Source organism: Mirounga angustirostris, unplaced genomic scaffold (assembly GCF_029215605.1).
Source record: "Mirounga angustirostris isolate CCGP_5_RB_7025 unplaced genomic scaffold, mMirAng1.0.hap1 SCAF_4, whole genome shotgun sequence".
Taxonomy (NCBI): domain Eukaryota; kingdom Metazoa; phylum Chordata; class Mammalia; order Carnivora; family Phocidae; genus Mirounga; species Mirounga angustirostris.
In genome coordinates, this window is record NW_026991712.1 from 140,435,653 (window position 1) to 140,445,195 (window position 9,543).

The 9,543-nt window shown below is 44.1% G+C and overlaps 1 protein-coding gene across 8 annotated transcripts in view; it reads right to left on the bottom strand.

Annotated features, from left to right (window-relative positions):
- PATJ (PATJ crumbs cell polarity complex component) overlaps positions 1–8,978 on the bottom strand; it is a 352,466-nt gene extending 343,488 nt beyond the window's left edge. For 5 of the 8 annotated variants that reach the window (XM_045897546.3, XM_045897547.3, XM_045897545.3 and 2 more), the window contains exon 1: positions 8,827–8,978. The gene's annotated coding sequence lies outside the window, so the exon portion shown is untranslated. Of the gene's footprint in view, positions 1–8,389; positions 8,709–8,826 lie in introns of those variants that run through there. The other 3 variants (XM_064589055.1, XM_054512835.2, XM_045897544.3) reach the window with 2 other exon arrangements.
- Between the last annotated feature and the right edge of the window lie 565 nt (positions 8,979–9,543).

Genomic DNA, 9,543 nt, shown 5'->3' on the forward strand with positions numbered 1-9,543 from the left:
GTCATGATCCTGGAGTCCTAGGATCGAGTCCCCACATCAGGCTCCCTGCTCAGCAAGGAGTCTGCTTCTCCCTCTGACCCTCCCCCTTCTTGTGCTCTCTCTCTCTCTCATTCTCTAATAAATAAATAAATCTTTAAAAAAAACTAGACTTTTACTTCATAGATTTTAGTGCTGTTTGAATTTTATTTCAAAAGCATGTCTAATTTTTATCACTTAAAAACTAAAAAAGATAATGGCTGAGATGGCCTAATGAGAGAGCATGCAGATACAAAGATAACAACAACATGATAGGATAATTATATCGTAAGGCATAACCATCAATCGCAGTGGTGTGTGCCATGGGCTAAGTGAAATCACAAAGGGAGACAGACTAAACCTGCATGGGGATGTTTGGAATGCTGGAAAGAGAACACATTAGAAACTTCTCTCGCAAAAGAAAAAGAATGTGGTGTAAAAGGAGAGTGGTCATTTGCCTTCATTTGCCTAAAACAGCCTCAGATTACCTGGCATCGTTATGGATAGTGTTCCATTTCCCTCGCAAAAGTGTTGCCGTTATGAATGGACAGAAAAGAAGTGGCATATATATACACAATAGGTATTACTCAGCCATAAAAAAGAATGAGCCCTTACCATTTGCGACAACATGGATGGACCTACAGGGTATTATGCTAAGTGAAATAAGTCAAAGACAAATACCATATGATTTCACTCATATGTGGAATCTAAAAACAACAAGTAACCCCCAAAAAACCTCTTAAATACAGAGAACTGATGATTGCCAGAGGGGAGGTGGAGGGATGGGTGAAATAGATAAAGCTGATTAAGGGGTACAAACTTCCAGTTATAAAATTTTTAAAAATTTTAAGTGTCACAGTTTGAATGACCTGTGGGGCTACCCTGGGTCAGTGGTTCTCAAATTTTAGCATGCATCAGAATTGCCAGGAGGGCTTGTGCAAACACAAGTTGCCAGGGCCCACCCCCAGAGTTTCTGATTCTGCAGGTCTGAGGTAAGCCAGAGAATCTGCATTTCTAACAAAGTTCCCATGTGATCCTGAGGCTGCTGGCATAGAGGCCACAATTTAAGAACTACTGTACACAGGTGTACAAGCTTGTGAATTTCTGTGAGAATATTAACTAGCTGTAAATGACCTAGCATAAGGTCTCTGAAAATAGGACAAAAAAAAAAGTGTTCTTTTGTGTTTGTGCGGGGGGTTTTTGTTTTTGTTTTGTTCGTTTGTTTTTCTGCAACTGTGGACTGCAAATTGATGCTTGGCTCATAGATAAGCACCAAAATTGGGAATAAGCATTTAGAAACCATGTAATGTGGCAGAGTAATGTTGATCTATTCAATTTAGTAATAAAACCTTGACTTACCTTTTTTTATTTTCATTTCTCTAACAATTCCTTTTTCTGATAAATTATGTTACAAAAATATCAGTCCTTGAAAGACTGGGGGTGCAGGGGAAACCTGATCTCTTACCGCTGACAGTTTAAGCACCACAGACTTAAATAGACTTTGAGAGGGTCCTTGTAAATAATGCTAAGTAGACTGTCTTTATCCTGTAAGCAACAGGAAGTAATTAAAGGCTTTTAAGTAGGGAAGTATTGAGTCCAGATTTCTATTTAAAAAGGTAATTCTGGTAATAGGATAGATTAGTGGTCCTCAAACATTTTTAAACACACATTCCCATCAGTGAGAATATGTTGACCATTCACCTTATTTTTTTTTTTTTTTTAAGATTTTATTTATTTCTTTGACAGAGACACAGCGAGAGAGGGAACACAAGCAGGGGGAGTGGGAGAGGGAAAGCAGGCTTCCCTGTGGAGCAGGGAGCCCGATGCAGGGCTCGATCCCAGGACCCTGGGATCATGACCTGAGCTGAAGGCAGACGCTTAACGACTGAGCCACCCAGGCGCCCTTATTTTTTATAATTATATACACATACTATTATTTACATGTCATATGTTTTAAAACATACATAAAATAAAAAATGCCGTGACAGTGAGATAAAAACACTAAAAAGCAAGGTTTTATTGTCATTTTCCTACGGTCCCAATGGATCATCCTGTACATTTTGAAAACCAAGGTGGTAGAGTATCCCTCAGTAAGGGTTAAGAGTAGAAACTGGTTGGCAATCCAACCTTCTGACTCATATTCAATAAAGGCTAAACTTTGTCCACCAAGCAGGCCTGGAAAATTACTACAGTCCATGGTGTTAGGTAATATCTAGGGAAGGGGACTAAAGCCTTAAGGATATGTGAGGACAGAAGGGAGAAATGCAGTAACTCTACAGCTCAACATCCAGTAAGCAGCACGCAGGCTAAATGGTCTCTCATTTTACGGTCATAAGAAATCTTCAACCAAACCACCTTGACCTATTTGACTAGGCTGAGAAACAGGGCTTACAGCAAGGAATCTCAAGTTTGTTTAAACATGGTCAAGCGGAGTCTAACTTGTCAGAGAGAGGCCACCTAGAATTGGTCATAGCCTAGATATTAAAATGCCACAGTGTGCCACTGTCCTCCCAGTTGTAGAGCCTCCAGAGAAGGGGTGGTTATTATGCTCAGCGGCTTCCACTCCATCATTGATCAAGAGAGTCTGAGCCATGAATTTTTCATGCCTGGTTCACTGTAGGATTTGACTGAAGGAAATTATTATAATATTGTGGCTTTTCTTTATACCCATGCCTTTAGCCATTACCAATTAATGGAATATTTGGAAAAAAGCTGATGCAGAGCTAGAAATTTAATTTACATTTCTAGGAGGAGGAGACTTACTGAATAGATTAACCTCCTCAGTTCAAGAATTTAAGCGAACTAAGGACCCTGAGAAACATACTTTTCAGATTCCCAATAGCACACAGAATAGAACACCCCAAGACATCTTATACTTCTATCTAGAAAATTTGGGAGAAAAAGATCACTGGCAATCAGTTTGGTAAAGTATAGGTATTCAGCATCTAACTGCAGATATGAATTGCGAGATCACAAACTCCTCACTGGGAATTCCCCCAGAGCGCAAGGGAACCAGGGAGTTTGAACAATCTAAAAGCTATTAACTATAAATGAAGTCATGATTTCAGAAGTTATTCAAAAATATAAATCCACAAACAACTTAAAGTTTCTTTTCTTTTTTTTTCTTTTTTAGAGATTTTATTTATTTTTGCAAGACAGAACGAGCTCAAGCATGGGGGCGGGTAGGAGAGGTAGGGAAAGCGGGAGAAGCAGACTCTGCTGAGCAGGGAGCCCAATGCGGGACTCGATCCCAGTATCCTGGGATCATGACCTGAGCCAAAGGCAGATAACTGACTGAGCCACCCAGGTAAAGTTTCTATTGCTTCCTTTGAAGTGCAAAGCTCAGGTTGTATCTAATTATCAAGGCTTTGTCCCCAAAGCTCAGCATTTCTGAAGTACCAATTAAATGGGAAACAAATTTTCCTAGCCAAAGTAAACACATGTTGCTACCATGCTAATACAGATTCAAGACAGCTGTCACAGTCTTGTGTTCCTATCAAATGACAAGGCCTTTTGTAAACCTCTTAGATATAAAAGATAATATATTTTTGGCTCCTGCCAAAACACTACATTCCTGGAATTCTGGAAACAGATACATAAATTTCAGAACAATCCTGATATTTTGGGGGCCATATGCTTAAACCATAACCAATGCAGGGCGCCTGGGTGTCTCAGTTGGTTAAGCGACTGCTTTCAGCTCGGGTCATGGTCCCAGAGTCCTGGGATCGAGGCCCATGTCGGGCTCCCGGCTCAGCGGGGAGCCTGCTTCTCCCTCTGACCCTCTCCCCTCTCATGCTGTTTCTCTAATAAATAAATAAAATCTTTAAAAAAAAATGTTAAAAAAAAGAACATAACCAATGCTTAATTAAGTGCACTTAATGTTAGATATTCAGGACATGTTGAAATTGAAGATGAAAGATACCGTGTTAGAATCAGAACTGAAAATTGAGTCAGTTCTTCAGAATAATTCAACTGGCTAAATACTAATTTTCTTATTGAACTATTCAAAGTTAATCAATGCATATCAATATTCTGCCTGTGACTTGGCCACTGAGAACAAAGTTAAACTGTCTCATGGTATGCTTTTATCTTTCTGTTGGTGGCAGTTTTCTCTGATTGACAAAAAACAAAGACAAATACTCCCCAAACTGGGTAATTTTCACATTTATGGATCTCTGTGCAGCCAGTCCCTCACTGAAAAGACCCAGGCATTCATAAATGATTAGTTTCCACCTCAAATATTCCATTCAATTCTCCCCCACACTGTAGGCCGTATGCCCTTCTCTCCAGAAATATGGTCATGGCATTTTCGGCATGCTCATGATATTCAAAACAATCCTAGCAAATTGTGAAATAGACCAAACTAGGCTTCCCACCAATGTTCACCCTCCGCTCCTGCTTCCTCCTGACCTTTTCCCCAGACTATTTAATCTGTCACTAAATCACCTAATTCACCTTTTGGTGTCTACTATGCACCAAAGGCAAGGACATTCTGTAAAACATCTCATGTATCTTAACAATGTAGTATTTATCACCCCCATTTTGCAGATGCAGAGACCCTGTTACAATTTCAAAAAAACAAGGAGGAAATTTCACCTCGGGAGGATGGAAAGTCAACTGTCAATGACTTTAAAAAACAAGAGTTGGAAATTTCACATTTTCAACAGTGAGAGAATGTTTGTCAACCTAACCCTCAACACCCACTTAAACTCACCTCCTTCTCCTACCTTGTCCTAGAGCCTCATTAAAATCTCCAGAAAATAACTCCAAGGGGACTGGCTGCCCTTCAAGGCAGAAGCCTTAGCCTTACCCAGCCCCTATTGTCAAAGTCACGCCCATCAGTTAGGGGTCAAAGCTAAATGAAGACTGGTCTGCCCCTGAAAGCTACCTACTAATTAGGCAAGATGTGCAGAGCACCAAAACAAAGGGCAGGACTTTGGTTCTGTTTTTGTTTTTTTAAAAAAGAGTAAGACCAACATGAGATAATGCTCATCTCACAGAGACTTTACTTATTTTTTTCTTTCTAAGTTCATTTAAGTAATCTCTACACCTAACATGGGGCTCGAACTCACAACTCCAAGAGTCGCATACTCCTCCAAATGAAGCAGCCAGGTGCCCCTTACTAACTTCTTTTAACCTGAAGGCAGCTTCATAAACACATGTAATCAATATACAGAGAATTCAAATCTGAAATTCTTAAAACACACACTACCTTTGTTTACAATATTGTTGTTCAACAGGTTTTTAAACTATATAAATGGTCATCATACTGTATATTTATCCCCAGCAAAAAGTTACTTTTGTTTACCAGCTAACATGGTCTCAATGCCTTTTATCAAATAACTCACAAACTTCAGTTCTTGCCATTAAAAATAGCACAACTCCATAATTTTAGCAGAAGTTATCGCGGTGGAGGAGTAAAGAGGAGAATCATGGCTCACAGTTTATAAGACACATTCTTAACAAGGATTTAATTTCAACCTCCCTGAAGCTCAGTGAGGTAGATCATTTACAGATGGGAAAACAGAGGACCAGGGTTAAGTGACTCGCCAAGTTCTATGGTAAGTGGATCCAATACCACGTCTCCAAACTCCACAGGCTGTGTGTACAGGAGTTTGTACAGTTGTACAAATGCAGAACGTTAGTGGGCTCTTCATCTTCAGCAGAGTTCTATCCCAGTGACTCAAGTAGGGGTATTGACAGGCTCTAAATTTCTATTTGCACCAGAACTTAAAATGAGGGTTTTAAAAAAGGCATCCAGGGGCACCTGGGTGGCTCAGTCATTGAATATCTGCCTTCAGCTCAGGTCATGGTCCCGGGGCCTGGGATGGAGCCCCATATCGGGCTCCATGCTCAGCAGGGAGTCTGCTTCTCCCTCTCCCACTCCCCGTTTGTGTTCCTGCTTTCGCTGTCTCTGTCAAATAAATAAATAAAATATTAAAAAAAAATAAGTAGGGCGCCTGGGTGGCTCAGTTGATTGGGCGACTGCCTTCGGCTCAGGTCATGATCCTGGAGTCCCAGGATCGAGTCCCGCATCGGGCTCCCTGCTCGGCGGGGAGTCTGCTTCTCCCTCTGACCCTCCTCCCTCTCCTGCTCTCTGTCTCTCATTCTCTCTCTCTCTCAAATAAATAAATAAAATCTTAAAAAAAAAAAATAATAAGTAAAAATAAAAAAGGCATCCAAATCTACACAAAAACATCTGAGTATGAAAAAACCATAGCGGGGCGCCTGGGTGGCTCAGTCGTTAAGCATCTGCCTTTGGCTCGGGTCATGATCCCTGGGTCCTGGGATCGAGCCCCATATCGGGCTCCCACTCGGCGGGAAGCCTGCTTCTCCCTCTCCCCCTGCTTGTGTTCCCTCTCTCGCTGTGTCTCTCTCTGTCAAATAAATAAAATCAATCTTAAAAAAAACCATAGCAATAGTCAAGCAATCTCAAATATAAGGGTGGAATAGTTCTGTCTCTCAAAAATTTACTACCAAGGTGAGCAAAATCTTTACAAATTAAACCCCATTTTGGCTTCCCCAACCTAATGTATTTTTGTTAAACAAAGCACGTAAATTCAAACTACTTGGTTGTTTAGCTTAAGGACCATTACTAAATGTTTTTAAGTAAAAATGCAATTATAAGGATTACTGAATGCTGAACCTCTAAGAATCACAAAGTTCTAATAGTGAACTCACTACTATGGGAAAATACACAGGTTTCCCTTTTTTAAGAATACTAACTGATACCATCATTTTATTAGTGGTTACATTCAGGGGTAGGCGGGTTTATTTTCTCCAATCTTCTACAATGAATATAGGTTAGCTTTATAGTTTAATATTAATACACAACTTAAACTTAGGCCTTCAGAAGTGCCTGTTTGGCTCATCAGGTAGAGCATGTAACAATCTCTCCAGGAGGTGAGTTTGAGTCCCGATCTTGGGGGTAAAGTTTACTTTAAAAATAATAAAATAAATGTACTAAGGCCTGTAAACACAGATAAGAGCTTAATATAATTTTTCCATTTTAAACGCAACTATTATTCTAATGCCAAGGTCATCTTATGTGACTGTTAACAGGATCTCAATTAGCAATCTCTTCAGAATGGAGTTTACAAATTCTATCTCATAAACTACCTCCCAGCTCCGATATTTATTAACTTTTTTTTTAAAGATTTTATTTATTTATTTGACAGAGAAAGACACAGTGAGAAAGGGAACACAAGCAGGGGGAGTGGGAGAGGGAGAAGCAGGCTTCCCGTTGAGCAGGGAGCCCGATGCGGGGCTCGATCCCAGGACTCTGGGATCATGACCTGAGCCGAAGGCAGACGCTTAACGACTGAACTACCCAGGCGCCCTTAACTTTTTAATTATCTCAAATTTTTAATAATCCTGATATAGGCCGCAGGGGCCTAGAAACATCAAGTTCATCTTAGTTAAAAGTCACAATCCCCCCTAACTTTTCCTGATACTGCACAATGAAGCAATTTGCGTTTTTACGCCCACTAGCTTTTTTTTCTAAAAAAAGATGTGTACAAATGAATTGGCAATTAATAGGAGCTTAGACAGCCTAGAATGTGGTATCAATCATTCTCCGCGTAACAGATTTTTTTCTTCTAGGTCTCCAGAAGGTTTCCTCTTTAAGAAACACTTGTCTGTTGGGGCGCCTGGGTGGCTCAGTCGTTAAGCGTCTGCCTTCGGTTCGGGTCATGATCCCAGGGTCCTGGGATCAAGTCCCACATCAGGCTCCCTGCTCGACAGGAAGCCTGCTTCTCGCTCTCCCACTCCCCCTGCTTGTGTTCCTGCTCTCGCTATCTCTCTGTCAAATAAATAAATAAAATCTTAAAAAAAAAAGAAAAGAAACACTTGTCTGTTGCGCACCTATCAATGGCCAGACTCTAAACACACCTTAAGAGAAATGGGGCCCTGAAAGGCGAACGCTCTCAATTGCAGAGACAAACCAGTAAACAACTAATTGGAATCCACAGTGATAAGAGCCATCTGGAGATATGACAAAGTGCCAGATGAACGCTCCTGGGGGAGATTAACTTGGCACACCTCCTAGGTGTGCCGTGAAGGTTGGGGCTCTCGGGGGGGGGGGGGGGCGGATTTGAAAATGTTTTCCTGAGCTTGACTTAAAGCAGGAATCCAGCAATATCCCCAGAGCCTGGAGGCCACAGTACTTTCCATCTGATCCTCCCCATCTAAAAAGTGAGGCTAACAGAGCCCAAGCCTGAGCTCCGGCCGGGGAACTCGGCTATGTGAACCCCCCCACCCCCCAACGGCCCCACATGGGGCCGGAGCCAAGTCGTCCTCTCAGATAAATCTGGAACCCCGTCCTTCTCCGGGCCCCCGTGGCAGGACCCCACCTGGTCACTCCTCTCACCCTCACCAGAGGAAGACTCCGCCCAGCTCTGGGGCCAAGCGCAGGCACCGATCTGGGTGCAAAATTTGATCCCCGCCAATCCCGGAACAGAAGTGGGCCGAGATTTGAGGGCCGGCAGGGCCTGCTGAGGCTGGGCGGCTCCGCGGCCGGCGGCCTCCGGCGAGCTGTGCACGAAGCCGGGGGGCGGAGGGGGGCCACGGTGCGGTCACCCAGGCCGGACGCCGGAGGACTGCGCCCCGCACCCTCCGTGGGCCTGGTTGGGCGCCCAGCGGCGCCCCGGGTCTCCCGCGTCCACCTCCTCCCGGAGGGCGGGCGGAGAGCGCGCCGGGGGCAGGGGAGGCGGGCTCCCATGCAGGAAGAAGAGCTGCTCCCCGCCGGCCTCGGGACGCAGGGACTACCACCCCACACTGCATGCGCCCGCATAGCCAGGGCCCCCGCTTTACCTGGTCCGGCGGAGACTCGGGAGCGAGCGAGCGGGCTGGCTCGACGTCGGCCCTCCCTCACCTGGGCGGAAGTGAGCGGCCCAGGGTGACCGCGCCTCACCTGGCAGGCCCTTCCCCAGCACCGACCCTCCCCGCCCGGGGCGGGGCGCCGGGGTGGCGCGGGTGGCGCGGGTGGCTCGGGCGGGGGAGCCTGGGCGGCGGGAGAATGACTCTGGGGAGGGGAGTGCGGGGCCGGTGGGCTTCCCTGTTTTCTGCAGGTGAAATTCGTCTGGGCGAGGGAGGGTTCAAGAGCCTGGAAAAGGTGGGGTCTGGGGGCCGAGTGGGCAGGTAAAACACCAAGTGGTGGGGGCAGCCCGCGCTAATGGAGTGAGGAGATCCTGCTGGGCAGGTATTGTAGGAGGGCTGGGCGGAGAGCGAGACCCAAGGTCAAGCAAATGAAAGGATATTGATGAAAACTTGGTCAGATCTAATTAGTCCTCCATAGTCCCCAATTTCAGTTTGGTCATCTTTCCCTTGTGTTTTCTATATTGGCTGACTCAACATAAAATTCTAAGAAGTACACCTGGTGAAATTTAGTTGGCGGAAATAAAGGAATCTGGCAATATTTTGCAATATGCATGGCACTAGCTTATACATACTGATGTGGGAGGCAATTCCTCTAGGAACTCAGATGCCTCAATGTTAATTCTTCGCTAAGGGCAAGAGGTAATCTTAGCC